General features: G+C 31.6%; 1 protein-coding gene and 1 long non-coding RNA gene across 2 annotated transcripts in view; one reads left to right on the top strand and one right to left on the bottom strand.

Annotated features, from left to right (window-relative positions):
* Positions 1-18,946, bottom strand: part of LOC147063960 (phospholipid-transporting ATPase VD) — a 314,315-nt gene that overhangs the window by 91,554 nt on the left and 203,815 nt on the right. The gene's annotated exons all lie outside the window — the stretch shown is intronic.
* Positions 2,075-3,799, top strand: LOC147063963 (uncharacterized). Its single transcript, XR_015072009.1, has 3 exons — positions 2,075-2,175; positions 2,564-2,769; positions 3,194-3,799. It is a non-coding gene; the product is annotated as an uncharacterized LOC147063963 (long non-coding RNA).

The raw sequence follows: 18,946 nt of genomic DNA, 5'->3' as shown, positions 1-18,946 counted from the left end.
TTTTCTAGATATCGATGTGAAACTCAACTAAATTTGTGCCATCAATGTAATAATTATTATAAATTATAAACTTTGGAGTATAGACAGTGGTACACAACCTATTTGAAAAAAGGGCCAATTTATCCATTTTCTACTTTTTCACGGGGTAAAAGTATTGAAAAAAAATGGTATATTATATACTAGACGAGGCATACATTTTATTATTTTTAATTTAATAGTTACCTACATAATATCAACTACCTACTCCAATTACTTTCCATTCTGCATTACGTACATACTTAATACGTATTTGCACAATATGACTTGGTATACATATAGGAAAATAGAATTTTATCGTATTCGATGAAAATTTCGTGATAAACTAGGTACGTGTTATTATGGGCCGCAACAAATGCTATTTTGGGCCGCGGTTTGTGCATCACTGGTATAGACAGATAAGATAAACATTAATTTACTAACATAAATAAATAAATGAATTGCTCCACCCGTCGCACAAAGTGCATTAACGTTATTTTCTCTACGCCTGATTAGAATATTGCAAAATGTCCAATGGATGAGAGTTAGTTACATACAAGAAATAATCTTAAAAAATAAAATAACTCGACGGGGAGCACGCACGGTGACTTCGTGACGAACTCCCCCAACCGCTCACTTAATATGTTTACCATAAACATCACGCAAGGTGAGAGAATATTAAAAAAAAATTGCATGACCTGCCTGCATTTCAAATGACCCATTACGACATATTACACTATTATATAGTTTATATTGAAGAAACTCCGCGATAACACAATTTATGACTTGAATTGAGTTTATCTTGATTTTGCATACAATTAGGGCATCCAATTAACCGGGGTAAAAATACTACCCGGTTTTCGGTTTATTTAGGAATCAGGACCGGTTAAACGGTTCAAAACGTGCGCTTTAAAAAACATTATTTGTCATGTCTAAATGAGTCCTTATTTGTATAGTGCATTTTATACAGCAAAAGAGACAGTCGTTAAATTATTTATTACATTGTCGGAAATTTAACTACTCTGCAAGGACAATATGAAAAATAAATGACCTAGTATATTGGCATGCATAATAAATAAGCACAAATATATTATGTATAGTGACAATTAATTTTGCTACCAAATTTATTTGTTGCCAAGCTATTATAGTATATTTAATTGTCTCTTTCATTTAAATACCTGAGATTTTGACCGGTTGCCGAATAAAATTACCCGATTTTCGGTTATTTAAAAAACGTTCGGTTAACCGGTTTCGGTTTATTATTCTGTTAACTGCCGAAAGCGAACTTATTCGCCGTAATTACACCAATTCGTACATTAATTACTACCAATTAACTAATTGCGGCGGTGGATAAAACAAAAATTAGAACGGAAATAGAATAGATGATGCAGTATTTTTTGCATATTTGATTTAAATACGCTGAATTAATTTCCAAAGCGGTTTTTACGTATACACACGACAAATCGTTTGGTTTTAAGATTATTGTATTAATGATGTGAAAGCAGGATAGACTACAAAATAACAGTGATTAATTTTTCAATTTGACTCTTCAACTTTGATTAATCAATACCTGATCAGGTTGTATATTTATTGGCAGCTAGTAATTTTAGACATCTGAAAAAAGGAATTGAGGTGCAAGTCATTTTTAAGGGCACACATGCTTACCTAGAGTTTCTGTTTTTTCATTTAAAGTTGAACTATGACATTGAATACTAGGTATGATTTTTAAAGTGAAAGTGATATTATGTTACATCTCTTTTACGCATGCTAATATGATTAAAAAGTTTTTCTTTCTCTTTCTGTCACATTCGAATTTGATTACCAAAGTTTAAACATTTACTATGCGTATTAGCTGACGTGCTTCGTCGTTTACAAATTATAACATGAATTTAAAAAATATATGTATTTATAATATTAAATATATTTTATAATGTACACAGATTTTTTTAACAACTATATTATATATACTTTTATTTATTTGTCGCATATTCAAAATGTTCTTGCTATATTAAAATCTTTTTTTTAGCCGGCCAAGTAAATCCGTATTTTTGGCCATAGACTAATAGAAAAAACTCTCTGCTGTCAGATTATGTTGATAGCAAATTGCAAGATACCTAACGTAGGATTTGTGTTTTATATCAGGAATAAGAAACACTATCTGTAAGTACAATATTATGTTATTTATTACTGTAGTAGTATTCTGTGTGTTTTGCATATATTATTCAAGTGTTAATTTATTGTTTTCTTAGTCTACACATACTTTCAATGTTTCATAATTCCGACTACTTTTTTTGAGGTTAGTTGCGTGGTTAGTTTGGAGGTTATTGCGAGAATGCCTGTGATTTCATATTTATTTGTTTGATATAATCTAAGGCGTTCTAGTTGTTATTAAACATGTTACCTACCTGATTACTTTATTTTAGTTAATCAATCTTTTTTGATGCTTTGTATTATCACTAATCCGTTTTAATTACCATTCTTCAAACAGTCGCACACTATAAAAGATTAAAAATCACACTATTAACAGTTCATATTATGTTTTTTGCAGATGGAGAAAATGTCTACCGAGATCTTTGCTTGTCGACGGTTTCATATGAATAAGATGGAATGAAATAAATCTTTTAATTAATAATGAAATAAATCCGACTTTCGGCGTAGGATTCGAACATGGCGTGATTCATATAATATTATTTATGACGTAGACCATCAAGCATATATACCCATTTTATAGATTTAATAGTACAATTACAAAAGGTAAATATAAAGTGACTAATGTTTGTAACCTATAGCTATATCTATCTCGCATACATATTTAAAAAATAAAACAATTTTATAATTACATTTTTGCACTAAATTTATTATCGATAATGATATAAAAGTTGCTAAATTAATTCATAATATTATAAAATATAATATAATTTTGCATATCAGTTACTTGTATCATATCAGGTATGTCATTTGGTAGAGCTTACTCTCCAAGTCTTTTCTTTTTCATCCTCAATATCACTTTGATATTAGAAACATTGTCTTTCTAACACCATTTCAAAGACTTTAAGTTTTCTAGATGCTGTATATTAATTCTTCTCTTCGGCTATATTTGCATCTTAGTTGCAGCATATGGATACAATGCGGCGCCTCCAAGAATCTCTGTCACTCTAGTTTTTTTGCATCGTTCCAGGTCATACTAGCAGCCCGTAACTCCGCCAGATATGCTATATAGATAGTATTTAGCGGCCATCCAGGACGCCGGAATCCGGTTGGCTTGAAGAACAGGCAAACCAGATTGGGATTCTCTTCAGGCACTCGCAGCACGTGGCCGGGCCAGGTACAAAGTTGCGTATTCACTCTCAACGTGATGCGAGGCTATTTGGTGCGTTCTTTTATCTCCCGTTACTTCTAAAATTACCGCACACCCAGTATCCGTCGTAAACATCTGTTCTCGAAGCTCAGTATACGGTTGCTCGGAGCCTTTGTAAGGTGCCATGACATAAAAACTAGTAAGATATTTAAAATAGCTGCTAGAATGAATACATTGTTGAAAGGAAATGAAAACTGATAATATGATATATCAATTAATTTGTCCATCTGAAGTTGTAGATATCAGTTAATAATTATGTGTTATACCAGTAATTAAATGCTGACTTCAAATGAAAATTGACAATTAAATATTGAAATAATATATTACCAGTTTTGATTTTTTTAAGTACTATACTATATCCATGGTTCATATTACAATGTCATAGTAAAACTTAGAAGAATAAAATATGTCGTAAGACGAAATCAATCTTGGGGTTTTAATATAAGTTAAATAAATAGTACACAGCTAATTTGTTATTACTTTGAATACATGCCATGTCTTTACATCAATAAAAAACAGAAAAACAATTTAATAATGTATAAATATTTATATAAGACTTAACAACGTCTAGTTAGACATCTAGTTAGACACGATGACCTCCATTTAATTTCCTCTTATTTTAAAATTCACCAAGATATATCCTAATAAGTAGGTAAGTATATTACATTTGTACATATAATAAGTAAATCAAGTACTTAACATAAATAATTATACTGTAAAATTAAATTACAATTGAAGCAGTATATATGGACCCCACAGAGTAATTAACAATATAATAATTTATATAATTATATCGGGTATATACTATATTGACACATTTTAATGAAGTCTATTTTTCTTGGTACCTACGTTCAATGATAAATGTTGTTTTATATTGTAACATAAACAATGGTAATATGCATTGATCTTTCTGATTTTTAAACTGTGATATCTATTTTATATATCTATTGATTTCTATGTGTATTATTGATACATTATTTATTTCAAATACAATAATTTCAAAACTAACAGTAAATAATATATAGAAAGCGTCATGTTGTTTAGTTGGAAAATCTACTAGGAAATTCCATCCAATCCAAATTCAATTTTTACCAGGTGGGTACTTGTAGGTCAGTTATTTTTGGAATAAAATGAATCCCTTAAAAATATGAAATAAGAATAGAATGATAAATATTTGTGAAAATTTACCAAATCAACATGTTTAACGTGAATATTTTCACACTAAAATAATAAATATTGTTAAGAAAATATACACAAACAGTTCATTCAGAAGTTATGACGTTTAAAAGATCCCGCGAGTTAACTCGTGCGTGGCACTGATCAGTTATGAGGTGATATCAGTTATAATCATTTATGAGGAATGGTTATAAGCCATTGGCACAACCAATTTGGTTTTTGACCTTGAGAACAAAATGTACTTTTTACACGGAACCAAAACTCACGGCTGCAGAGACGAATGCTTATACAAAATATGGCACAGTGGAATCGCCAGCAAGATCTGCAGGTATCATTATTTAGATGTAAGTATACATATTATTTTTAATTTCATAAAATTACACTCGTTCTGGGTGTCTCGTAACAGTAAACTATATTAGTAAATTAGATATATCTTGATGAACTATAAAATAGTGATGTAATATAGACTTGTTGAAAATATATTAAGCATAATAAAATTTAAAATAAAAATTTAGAAATTCAGCCTTTCTGGTTCTCTAATATTCATAGATCTACTGGTTCTGGGATCTACTATTTCTGGCAGTAGACAATTCATATAAAAGTGATATATCTTTTTTTCAATCTTTTCAATCCAAAATGTCTCGTCTTTTTTGATTAATTCTATTTTAACAGGAAAATTATGTCCCGTCCAAACTCCAAATAAACAGACATCTTTCTTAGTAATATGAAGCTGCCCCTGAATCTGGAAGTACCAATCGTGATTTTTATCTATTACCATATTTCTGTCTTTATCTACTTTCCAAAATTTAATTTTTTTCTGTACAATAGCTTCATCTGCACTTATTCCAGCAGCTGAGAAAGGACATTTTATTTCAATAATTGTATCATCATCGCTGATGCCATCTGGCGTTGCACCGATAAAATCATACACATCATCGATAAACAATCCACATCTCTCAATCTTAATCCGTTCTTGTACACTAAGCTGTTGTAAAGCTATTGATTCATTTTCTTTACCATATTTTACCGCTTTCACGTTGGCTAATGATTGGCTATATAATAAACGTTTTACCAAAGGCCCAAATTTTGTATTTTCTCGCCGCTTACACACCTTACCAAAAACAGGCAGTAAGAAGGTTTCGTCGCCTTTCTAGCCATTCTGCACATTCAGATTGTAATACGGTGCGTCTTTCTATATCCCTCCTCTCATAGTTTGTCAGTTTGAGTTTTTTCAAAAAAGTTTCTTTTAACAATTGATATTGATTTTTGTCCATATCAGGTTTTTGGCAACTCTCTCCATAATCTGGATTAGATAAAGGAACAGTATGTATTGGTTTTCGCCAAGATTTTCCTATTTTTTTTTTATTTATTTTCAACCTTCTTGATTCTAAGCGATTTATGAAGGCTTTTGGGCTATTTTTATAAACTTGTTTTTGAATTGTGCAATGTAACTTATTTGTATTAAATGCGATTACCGCCGCTGCACATCGTCCCATGTACGATTGTCTTTGAGAGTAGTTAATTCTCTTGCCGCCTACAAATTTTGCAATCATGTTATTAAAAGATTCTGAAATATTAGTAGAAAAATTATAAATTAAACTTTTTGAATTTAGCACCAAACGAGAATTATATATCATTAATTGAGAAAATAGACTGCATTCTTTTAATGCTGGTACATAATTTACATCAAGCATGTCCTCTGTATTTGGTTCATTTGTACAAAAATATGGTAGACAAGAAGTATGGTCTCCAAAAACATGGTGCGGTCCATTAAATAAATCTTTTTTCAGAGCGATAACCTTTTCTTCGAAAGTACTATCTTGTAGTTTTCTATACTTGATTGCACCTATGACGGCTTTCCGCAGACGTCTTTTTCTTGACGCAATGATTTTTCTTACATTCAAGGGATATCTTGTGTCTTTGGTTAATGCCTCTATTTTGCCACAATAATTTCTAATTAAATGGTTTTTACATTCAACTTTCTCGACAGTTACATTCGGATAAGGGTGACAATCAAGAATTTTTTTGTATGTGCTGGAATCTCCATCAGCAATCAATTTTGAATAAATCAATCCATGTGTATTAATAGATTCTTTAAAGCCTTCTAATATTGCTGTAGATTCCATTCCACCTGACGGACCGGTATAATTTAAAAAGCATTTATGTTGTTGAGCAGGGATATTTTTATTTTTAGCTTTGGCGCACAAATCGCAATATTTATTTTTCACTGACATGTACAAAATCTTTCCGGTTCTTTGACCAATGATCGTGGCAGCGCCAGATGCTGCGGAATAATTGCATCTGTATGAACGTTTCGACCAACAGCCGTCTGCAACAACTGATATCATGGGAATACCAGAAGAATCGACGTCACCATTTTCGATTGCAAGTTGTCGCTCTTCTTTCGCAGCGTTTTCCATACTCTTATTTTTGGTTTCTTCAAACCACTCGTACACCTTCTGTTGACTCTTTCTGTATGTTCTTGCTGTAATCGATGGTACGTCAATTGCTGAACACATGTCTTCCAGATTTGAAAATCCACTGCCGATACTGATTATACTGGATACAAATGCGTCACACAGATTCATTTTGTTTTTGTTCATTTCAGTGGTATATAATTTTAATTTTTTACCACAAAGTTTACATTGAATAAAAAATGTACTACTAAAGTTATCCCGATTTTCCCCAAAAATTTCTAAATGTGATAAATTACAATTAAATGGAGAATCATGGTGGCTAATTAATTGAAGTTGTTGGAAAAAATATGAAAAGTCTATAATTCTACGGCCTTCTACACGGAATTTAGGGCTTGAATCTTCAATTTCATTTTCTATAATAAATTCTTCGTGTTCGTGTTCAAATGTGGGATGAAATTCTGGTTCAGGTAGTATGCTTTGAGGATTTCCATGCTCAGGCATAGTCTTCGGCAATATATCAATACTATAATACATTCAAAAATATTAGTTTAGTAGATAGTTAACAGAAAACAAAATGTATAGCTGCTATTAATTATTGTACCAGATTATAATTTTTGTCACAGACACACTAATTTCGAATAAGACATGGCACAAACATAATATAAAAATAATATAAGTACAAATGATCATTATACTTAATTGTGTGTATTAATAAGTAATACGCAAAACTTCCTTTTGCAAGATAAATAAATATTGTGAACCAAAATTTTCTGTGAAATGTGGTTTTTTCAACTATGTATAATTATGTCAAATTATAAAATAATAATTTCAAACCTTTGTGTTTTTAATGTATTAATATTTCCATCTTTTCTCCTACGTCTTTTTTTGGAACTTCCAGCCATCGGATAGTGAGTTCGTGGCATTTTTTGTAAGTACAATCGATATAAATAATTGTGATAATATTGTTAGGTACCTATGTCAAAAACCGAGGATGAAAATTTCGCATTCCCGCTGAAATAAATGACGTTCATAGTATTGCCAGGCTAAACTTTCGAAATTAAAGTTAGTTTTTTAAAAAAAAATTACATTGGAAAATATTATGTAAGTACAGGCATCCATTATTATGTTATTTGATGAAAGTATTCTTTAAAATCATCTGTATTATTATAATCTCGCAAATTCATAATTTAGTAAAAGTTAAATTTTCTGTAATATAAACATCAGTAGGTACCTAACCTATGTTGATTCATAATTTTGGCTAAGTAAAAAATATAGATATTTTTACTTCGCGATGTGTTTGGGGTGTTCTAAATTATGTAAGTATGTTTAATAACAAATGTGAAATTCGTAAAACCTCATAAGTATTATTTATTAAATAAAAATAGTAAAACTAATAGTAGATACAAATGGTGAAAAACTTCATTCTCTTATTTACTAAAATATCAATTCAATAATATTTTAGTAGATATGGCAATACTGGACGACCCGATATATGTCACTGAAATAAAATAAAATCTATCACAATTTATAAAATACATACCTACTACAATCATAATTATTTTGAATGTAGAGGGAGATAGTTATAGAAAGGGACAGAAAACTGATTGCTATGTTGCAATATTAGGCAAAATAGATTGCAACAGTGTTAAAAATTATAATGTATGATTTAGTATGACATAACGTAGAATTGACGCAAATACAAATTTCTTCAGATTTTTTTTTGTTTTGTCCTCAAATGTCAAAATATGTTTTCCTTTTGAATAATATGTTCGAATTTGTGTTTGTTTCGCCTATTTTTGTGTTCAATTTGTAGCATTCACTTTTATAAACATATTTTTGTACAATACTTGTGTGTTGGCGTATTTTTTTGGTCATATAAAGTTAAAATAATACCAGCTAAAGATTCCATACATCATACACCAATTCGCAGGTGGGTCTGGCGGATATCAAGATGGTCGAATATTTCGTGGAAACAGTTGTTTTAAAAAGGTCTCTATTTAGTATTATAAATTTATAACTAACAAGATATTTCATCATTTATTCAATGATTAATGATAAACCTTCTGATACGTAGCTTTATATTATTTCGTATGTCTATAATTGTAGCATATTTAAATAACAAAATGTCCACTCGCTTCCATTAGATTTAGAACCAATAGAAACTGCAAATATTATAATTATACTGAATATATTTTACTACATTATGTTTTATAACATTACAACTATCTATAATAAATCGTTTGAGATAATAATTAAGGGAAAAATTTGTCATCATCACAGCCTATTAATGTCACAAAAATATGGCTTCGTTCTCAATTATCACGTTTCACGGTTTCAAAGAATATTATTTTACGTCATAAAAATACTTTATGTAGTTATCAAATGTTTTACATAAATATTTGACGATGAATAAGCTTCATAATGATATAAATAGTTTTTCTACAAATCTTACGTACTATTCAGGCTTAACCTCTGAAAATACCAGAAAATAGCTGACATGGAACACCTTCCCCCTTAACTATATTTAATATAAAACTACACAATCCTTATTCTTTGTATGTCCTTTCGCATACATTTCAATTTGACCGGGTACATGATTATCTTGTTAGTAACGAAATACCAATACATTACTCATGCGGGAGAGATGACCTGTCAAATGGAAAGGTGGGCGCGCCTCGATAGAGAAATATGGGAAGCTATTATTTTTATGTATTGTATCGGATTACGAGGCCTAGCTGACTTATTGATTGTGTATAATAAACCATTACATATTAATATAATAAACAATATATATATATATATACATCCATACAAAATTGCAGGACTTTTACGACGGTGGGATTATAGATCAAGATCAGTGTGTATAGGAGATACTCGTAGGTGTTTATATTCTAAACCAGTGCTCCGAAACCTTTTCTCACACACGGCACACTAAAGGTCTTCCCAGATTTCCGCGGCACACCACACGTAAAACAATTTACACACCACATGGACCCCAGGCCAGAATCTTCGCCCCCCCCCTACCTATCGCTAAGGTTAAAGACAGTGTGATACTTTAAAATAGCGTTTTACAAATGGTGTACGAGGTAAAATTAATCGTATTGATTCTATGTTTAGCAATTTTTCGTATTTATTAATACATCTACTTGAATTATGGTTAGTTGTCGGGTTAACAATAATTATTTGTCGAGTATTGACACAATAATAATAAATTGTATTCCACGAAAAGGGATCTTGTGAAAGGGTTTCGAATCCAGTCGTATTGATTGTATGAAAGTAATGATGAAATTTCTTTTGAAGCAAAGTTAAATGTTTTTGAAAAGGATCCAAAATCAATTGCTTGTTTTCATTGGTGGTCTGGTAGGTCCTTTGGTACATTTGTAGAGATCCTTCTAATTTATCAGACCACGTAAATATATTTTCATTCTGACCTTGCATTATTTTATTAAGTTCATGCAGGTGCTCAAATGTACCAGCCAAGTTCAGTATTGTAAAATATACAAAACTATTTGTGTTTTTTTTTTTAAGCAATGCTCCGCGGCACACCTAGCATCGTCTCGTCACAACGGTTGCGGAGCACTGTTCTAAACGACTAATGCAATTTGTATACAAGTATAGCTGCATGGTATTTCACACACTGAAATGATTCGCAATAAGTATACATATTATTATTTTGATATTCAATAGTAATACACGATACAATATACAATATAATATATATACTGCCTTAGTTAATCTATCATGTACGGAGACTCAGCCGGCTGAAAATGTGTTAATAACTGATATCCTTTAAGGCATTTCTTTTCACTTATTTGTGGGTTAATTTACAATCCGTTCATACTGTCAAGTATCAATAATTAATGTCATTCCCGCCAATATCACTCGTACCGTCGTACCTCTGCGATCTTCATGATAACCCGGTCGCAAGACGGATGTGATACTATGCGATTAGCCTACTTGATAATGTTTGACTAACTTTATAATGTTTGTGGACGTTTAAAATAAGTCAAATTTATAATTGTTTGGAATTGTCTTTATTATTATTATTCTAATATTGAGATAAAAACTCTCTGCCTCTCCTTCTTTCGTGTTTTATATTGCTTGTTATTAGTAATTAAGTCTTTCTTTCATACTGTTTATAATTTCATATTGTATTTTATTACCTATGTATTATGGCGCATTAAAAAATAACTACAATGCCCTAATACTCTTTATTTCTAATAAATAATCTCTGGTTAGTGTACTCGTATCTTCAATAACAAAATCGAACGGGCAAACTATTTTGCGATTTTAGTAAGTAATATTAGTAAACTCAACATCGGTGATCAAGATTTGTTAAGACAAGATTGTCCAAATTTGAGATATCGTTCAACAGGTATTGCAAAACTGCCGATAGCATATCAAACGAGCTGTTCTAATTTATTGAAAATAAATAATATTTATATAATACTCCTTCAATGCTAATTTGAGATTGATGTAAGCAATCGTTAATATAAACACTAACCAAAAAAAAAACACCGTGGGCAATATAATATTAGCATTTACTCCCATGATGGCCGAGCGGCTAACGTGACGGCCTATAATGTCGTGGGACCCGGGTTCAAATCCCGGAAAATCACATTTTGTTCTTCAATGTGTGTATGGATCTAATAAATAGAGAGTTGAGTAAGTGGCTAATATACATTTCTCATCGAATAAACCTACACTCTGTGGGTGCCCTATGATCTTCTTAAAATCGGACATGGTTTTAATTATATTCGTTTCGGTGTTATCACGGGTTCTCAATATACAGGTGGCGGCCCAGGTGTGTTTTTTAAGAGGTCGCGAATTACTAAATAGTCAACTGATTTTTTACCATGTGTATTTTATGTGTAAGTACGTAATTACTTTTATTAATGGAGTTGACGTATCGTCACGGTCTCCGATGCCGGAAATCGAGACTCGATTAACCACATCGACTGAAAATCAGAAAATTAGGCTGAAAGTTGGAACAAACGATTTCGATAGGTATGAAAATGTAAAATACCTATCCACAAAAAAGTGGATCGCCCATGGAAAAAAATAATCTTCAAGAAACTAGAAACAGTGTGGTATTTTACAATAGATAGAGACAGTAAATATAATGACCCATTATATATTTATTTGAAAAATATACGTTTAGTAAATAACAAATTATTAATTCGGGACGTTCACAACATGCCATTTAGAATAAAAATTACAAGTGATCAGTTAGAGAATAAAAAACAAAGCAAAAATAGTTTTACACAAAAGAAATTAAATAAAAAAAACAACAATAATTAAAAAAAAACACAAATTAAACAAAATAGAATTTAAAAAACAGAATATATAATGGATCGCCAAAAATATCTACATCTCTAGGGAGTGCATTGACCAGCCGCACAGCCCTCGCTATTGGTGCCTGGTGAGCCTGACATGAGGAAATAGCTTTCACCCAAAATAGGTCATGGCTGCGACCACGCATGTAATTGACGGGTGCGTAAAAATTCAAATTTTCTAGAATATCGGGATTGAAAACGATACCACGTAAGAGCAGGGAAAAATGCTTTAAGAGCAGAATTGACCTACGAGCTTCAAGAGAATGAAAGGCGAAATATGCCAAGATCTTTAATTTCTGATTATTATTAGATATTATAGTTGAATATAATTGGAGATCTTCATTTCTTTATGATTATTGGACTGGCGTTTGGTTTAAAAACCAATTTAAAGTCAATTCTAAAATATCGAGTAATGTATAATCAAATATGTTCTGCAGTAAAAATCGTTTTGAGGATGTGACCCGAAACAGATGTGAATATGAATTACCTATTCAATGTTTTAGAATTAACAATAACACTCCAAACATTTTATAATCCAAGTGAAACAACAGTGAGTAACTTTTAAGAAATGGAATGTTAATGCGAATTCATGTTAAAATGTAACGGATAATTCTCAGGGCTTCGAACCAAACTGAACCGAAAACCGGAAAAAACCGGAACCGAATCGGAAAAAATCGTTTTTTTCGGTTAGGTACATGTTCAAAGACACGCGTTAACATGATCTTACGCCCCACTTCAGTTGTCGTATTTAAAAAAATATATGGCTACGGCGCCGCCGTGCGGTGCAACTCATTGGTTTCGTAGCGTAGCACCGGGCTATCATACTAGTACCATAAAATGTTCTAAATTGTAGTAGAAAATAATTTTTTAATATAAATAAATACCAGAACCGAACCGATATATATATATATATATATACATATATATACTTACAAATATATTACTTGAACCGGAACGAAAACTGAAACGAAAAAAATGACGGTTCAAAGCCCTGATAATTCACATGGGAAACGTAGAAAGCGTGTAAAATTGTATTGTATGATTGTTTTGAATATGTTTTGTTCACCCTATCAAAAATGCATTTATGTATAAATGTGGCTGGGGTTGCAGGTTGAGAGCCCGTAGTCTATACCTATACATAGATAGACTCTGTACTCGTTGTATTTCACACAAGCAAACGGATTACTGGATGCCAATCACATCATCCGGGAGTAACCTTATATTACATTATGTCGATTGAAAGATGAAATCTGTCTAAACCTGTACAACCTTCAGTTGGACAGATTAGATACTGTAAAATTTCTATGATTATTATAATAAGTTTCATACAATGGATTTCTGAACGTTTTAATTATAATATTAATACGTAATTTGGTGTTTTCAGCTTATTATTAGATATTAAAATAATGCATTTCTGTAAGTATATATAAACAAATTAAATAACCACAATACCTACATGTACAGACAAATAAAATTATAATCCGCAGTTGTAAGCCATACAACACTTTTATTAAAAAATACGTTTGAGGTATTAGAAAAACAGGATAAACTTGAAATGTTAATGACATCAGTTGACTGAACTTCGATATGATCATACAAACACACCGCACGCCCGCCCAATCAATGAAAAATGCGACATTGTATAAGCAAAGTTTAAGTAGATTGTTAAAGTGCGGCCACACCGAAAACAAGTCGCGCGACAACTCGTTAAATTTTACGATAAGCATGATAATTATCGTAAAATTTCTTAAGCAATTATGATAATTATCGTAAAATTTAACGAGTTGTCGCGCGACTTGTTGCCGGTGTGGCCGCACTTTAAGCTACTTACTTACCCAACGACAACATGAAATAATAATTACGAAATAAAAAGAACTTTTTAGATACAACGTTTTTAAATTTTCTGTTCAATTATTATGCTCAATATGCTCAAACTTGTACTTGATATGAAGTAAATAAAAAATGAACAAACAAACAAATATAGAATACTGACATGTCATGTTGATTTCCATACTAACGCACGTGTATATTAATAATTTTGTTGCTAGGACCACCCCCGCTTAGCAACCAATAATAGTGGATTGGATTACGGATTTCTTGCGAAATAACTTCTCATACAAAACAGAATTAACTGAAAATTTAATTCAATGCTATTTAAAGATGGCTAAAAGTATTAAAAGAATGCATTGGCATCGTGTTATGATATATTCTAAAAGTTTCAAATGTCTAGCTAGTTGGGAAGTTAGTTAAAAATCGATTGCAAGATTTGTACTGGATAAACAGCCACCGGATAAATAAGAATACGAGCTAATAAAAGCGTTGTAAAATACCACAGAACAGATAATAAATAGAATACCAATAGGCTATATTCAATACGCCGCATGGTGAAGCAGGCTTTTGAATGTGTGAGTGTCCTACGAAAATGAAGCACGCATTATGCACGTGCAATAGTGTGTGTAATACACCAACATTAAATGAGCGTAAATGCATAAGCCGAGAGCAGTTTTCAGTATTCGACGTTAAGCGTATTCTAGACACGTGTGTAAGTTTAACCCGGATTCATCCTTACTCGAGTCGGTTACCTGCTATCGCCTTACCCGTTGTGTATTTCAGTTCCCATTATTTCTGAGTTCCCTGTAAAATACACTCGCCAAAGTACAATAGTACTTACTTTCACCCTGACCCGCTACAGAATCGGCGCACAGCAGCCCGATTTCCTAACTATCGTCTCGTGTGGCACCAGACGTCACAATTACGTCATGTCGTCTGGTGTCACACGAGATAATAGTTAGGAAATCGAGCCCCAGGGCACGCACATGGTTTATGAATGATACAGCTCAGAAGAAATTCCATTAAGCTCCTATTCTTGGCTGTATGGACACTGTTAGAAACACAGTTTTACAACCCTAACATATTATACAGGTGATATTCTGGAACTCATGATAACGGTCTTAAGGGGGGACATGCTCGTCGAAGGTCAAAATTGAGTTTTTATTGTATATTCAAACCATGATCCTGGACACTCCTTAAACGTTGTAGATGATCTATTTATATAATTTTGAAGCCTTATTATCCTTTATAATTATTTTAAACATTTGATGACTGCATAAAGTATTTTTGTTACATAAAATAGTATTCTTTTAAACCTCTCGCTCTAATGTTTTAGAATATAGTCATATTTCGGTACAGAACTGTGCAGTGGTGTTAAGATTTTTTACATTTATTAATTTTTAAACGCATTTATAAAACCATTAGCATAATTTATTACGAGATAATTTTTGTAAAATATTCACGATAAAAAATTATATTGATAATCTCTGTGATCCCAAATTTGACAAGAATTAGGCATTTTATTATTCAAAAAATCGGCAAGATTAACACATTTCAAGATAATTCTAAAGATATTTATTATAAGCTATGTCTTTGACCATTTAAGTGTGATAAACATCTTATGAATAATGATTGCTTTATAATAATTATTGACCTAAGAATAAGGTAGTGTTTTTTTGAAATACGCCATTTCTTTTGTCATTCCCCAGTGGTTAGGCTACATCATACGGCCGTAGCAATAAATTGACAAACTATAATTAAAGTAGGGAGTAAAATAATATTGACGCGCGTGTTTGAACATGTACCGTTTAAAAAAAAATAAAAAAAAATTCGGTTAGGTACATGTTCAAACACGCGCGTTAACATAATTTTACTCCCTACTTTAATTATAGTTTGTCATTTTATGGCTACGGCCGTATGTTGTAGCTTAACCACTAGGGAATGACAAAAGAAATGGCGTATTTCAAAAAAACACTACCTTATTCTTAGGTCAATAATTATTATAAAGCAATCATTATTCATAAGATTTTTATCACACTTGAATGGTCAAAGACATAGCTTATAATAAGTATCTTTAGATTCATCTTCAAATGTGTTAATCTTGCCGATTTTTTGAATAATAAAATGCCTAATTCTTGTCAAATTTGGGATCACAGAGATTATCAATATATTTTTTTATCGTGAATATTTTACAAAAATTATCTCGTAATAAATTATACTAATGGTTTTATAAATGCGTTTAAAAATTAATAAATGTAAAAAATCTTAACACCACTGCACAGTTATGTACCGAAATATGACTATATTCTAAAACATTAGAGCGAGAGGTTTAAAAGAATACTATTTTATGTATCAAAAATACTTTGTGCAGTCATCAAATGTTTAAAATAACTATAAAGGATAATAAGGCTTCAAAATTATTTAAATAGATTATCTACAACGTTTAAGGAGTGTCCAGGATCATGGTTTGAAAATACAATAAAAACTCAATTTTGACCTTCGACGAGCATGTCCCCCCTTAACGCATTTATACCTACAAGGAAATATTATAAGATGATATTCGTAATATATTCTGTTGTGGTAGGTACAGTTTCAAATTGACATTTGTATGGTAACTAACTACTCATCCGGTAATACAACATCATTGATTAGAAGTTTTATCCGAATTATTTTCGCTTGGGAATTCTCACATACCTAACTGCAAGTATTTTAAAGCTAGGAGAAATGGTGTAAATACTGAAAGTGAATAATAATTCTACCCTTCTACCTCATATTCTACCTTCTGTATGTGTGTCTGACGACCATGGCCCCCACGAGGGGGGCGACGTGGTGGGTCGAACAGTTAAATGAGATAAACACACAAAATAAATTAAAAAAGTCGCCTGCGGCGCTATTTTACTTACAAAGTTTTAGTATTAGAAGATATGTGGCTGTGCAATGGAATGTCGTGTTATATAACTCACGTGTAGAATTTTATTTTACAATTATTTTAGTGTGTTTTCGCTGAGTAGTAAAAATGGCGAAGGGTCGCATGTTACTTTGCTACCACAAAAGGGATCGCTGTCGGTGTTTCGTAATATGATGCCGAGTGTCGACGGCTGAATAATGTATAAGTAGTGAATTTATTTAAAAATAGAAAAAATCGCTAAATTTACACGGAATGCCTTAATTTGGTTCCGCGAAATAGCATTTAAAGAATACAAGTGAAAGACATCAGACTGCCCTTAACCTTAGCGATAGGTAGGAAGCCCGCCAAGCTTCGTGACATGACGACCCGCTTCAGGATGTGGGGGCCATGGTGACGACATTGTTAAATATGGTGCATTGGTCGTTGCTTCTCACTATTCACTTGTGAAGCCAACTGGAAGAGTAATGTTCAATCAAAATGCTTTAAATTGCACTTGCGTAAAGATGAATTTAAATTCAAATTGACGCTGTTTCAGAAATACTTTAAGAGCATACTTCAGTGAAACGGCAAATAATTTTCAGCTATAGGTGGGACGTAATTTTGCATGCGTTGCCAGTCGGAGAGCGATAGTCTCCTTTTCGCACGTCAATTTGTTTTGTGATGACGTCTTAAATCGTGTAAAGATGACTAAAAAATGTTGCGTATTTACTCGAAAAACAAAACATGTCAATGAATATAACAATAAACATAATATTAAATGGATGCATGTTGATTTTTTATGACAAATTACGTTTGTCCGTCACGCGTCGTTTGCACAATCTGTGCGTTGCGTAGTCACGATCGTTTTAGACCGTGCCTCAGCTGAAGTATAGCTTTAATAATATAGTATCTTTAAAAGTTTAAATCGTTAGACTTCGTAGAATGAGGAGATATTGTAATGTAACAGGTTAGTTTATAATTATTGTAGTTTGAATACCTTATGCTTTGCTTGACTGGGACGTCATGGTCCTAATTTGATCAAAGATGCTTACCTGAAAGAAAGAAAGAAAAAATGGATTAATAAAATAAAACAACGAACACATTTGTGATTTGTGTATTTATTTTATTACTTCGGTAAACGATTCCGATTATAGGTACAAAAAAAAAATTACTTCCGTTGGATATAAAGGTCAATTCAATATTTTATGCGTTTGAGCAGAAATAATGGTTTAGTTACCTACATATTAATGAACTGGCTGGCTGATCAAATAAAAATACGACGCTAACTAAAACGAACTTAATAAATTAAATACACAATAGATTATACCATTAAAATAATTAGGGTAAGAGCTACTATTATGGGCCAGTTTCAATTATTGGCCACTTGCAGATAAAATCTAGTTTTTTAAGATATTAAATGAACATTGCCGTCTGTTAACTTATTAAGAAATCTCGTCAATTGTTCCTCCGTTGGTAAAACAGGTAACTGTTACCTTTAGCATTACAAAAAAACCTCAAAATCGCATTTTTATCTGACAGTTCGAGCGAAACCGTGAAATAAGTGAGATTTGTTGTAAATTGTACAAGGACATGACATCTGTTAAAAGGTATGTTAAACATTTAATATTATACAAAATGCTAATCCAATTGACAAAAGTATCTATGTATTTAATTTATGTATACATCATTAGACATATATTTTGGAAAAAATAGGTGGGTAGGTATATTATGATGGTGGCCAATAACTGATTCCAAAATACGTCGATTTTCCTTTATCGGCCGGCCTGGCTAATAATGGAATATGTGACTAATTAATAAAGTATTACATTTATTTTTATTAGTCGAATAGTGTTTTAACAGTATTATTAATTATCTTTGTTTTTATTATATTTCTCCGACATTCGTAGATAAATGTTGGCCACCTGGC

The sequence above is a fragment of the Rhyacophila brunnea genome, unplaced genomic scaffold, assembly GCF_057557595.1.
Source record: "Rhyacophila brunnea isolate RB1 unplaced genomic scaffold, BYU_Rbru_1.0 scaffold_8, whole genome shotgun sequence".
Taxonomy (NCBI): Eukaryota; Metazoa; Arthropoda; class Insecta; order Trichoptera; family Rhyacophilidae; genus Rhyacophila; species Rhyacophila brunnea.
The sequence above is the reverse complement of the archived record's forward strand: the minus strand, read 5'-3'. Positions and strand labels throughout refer to the sequence as shown.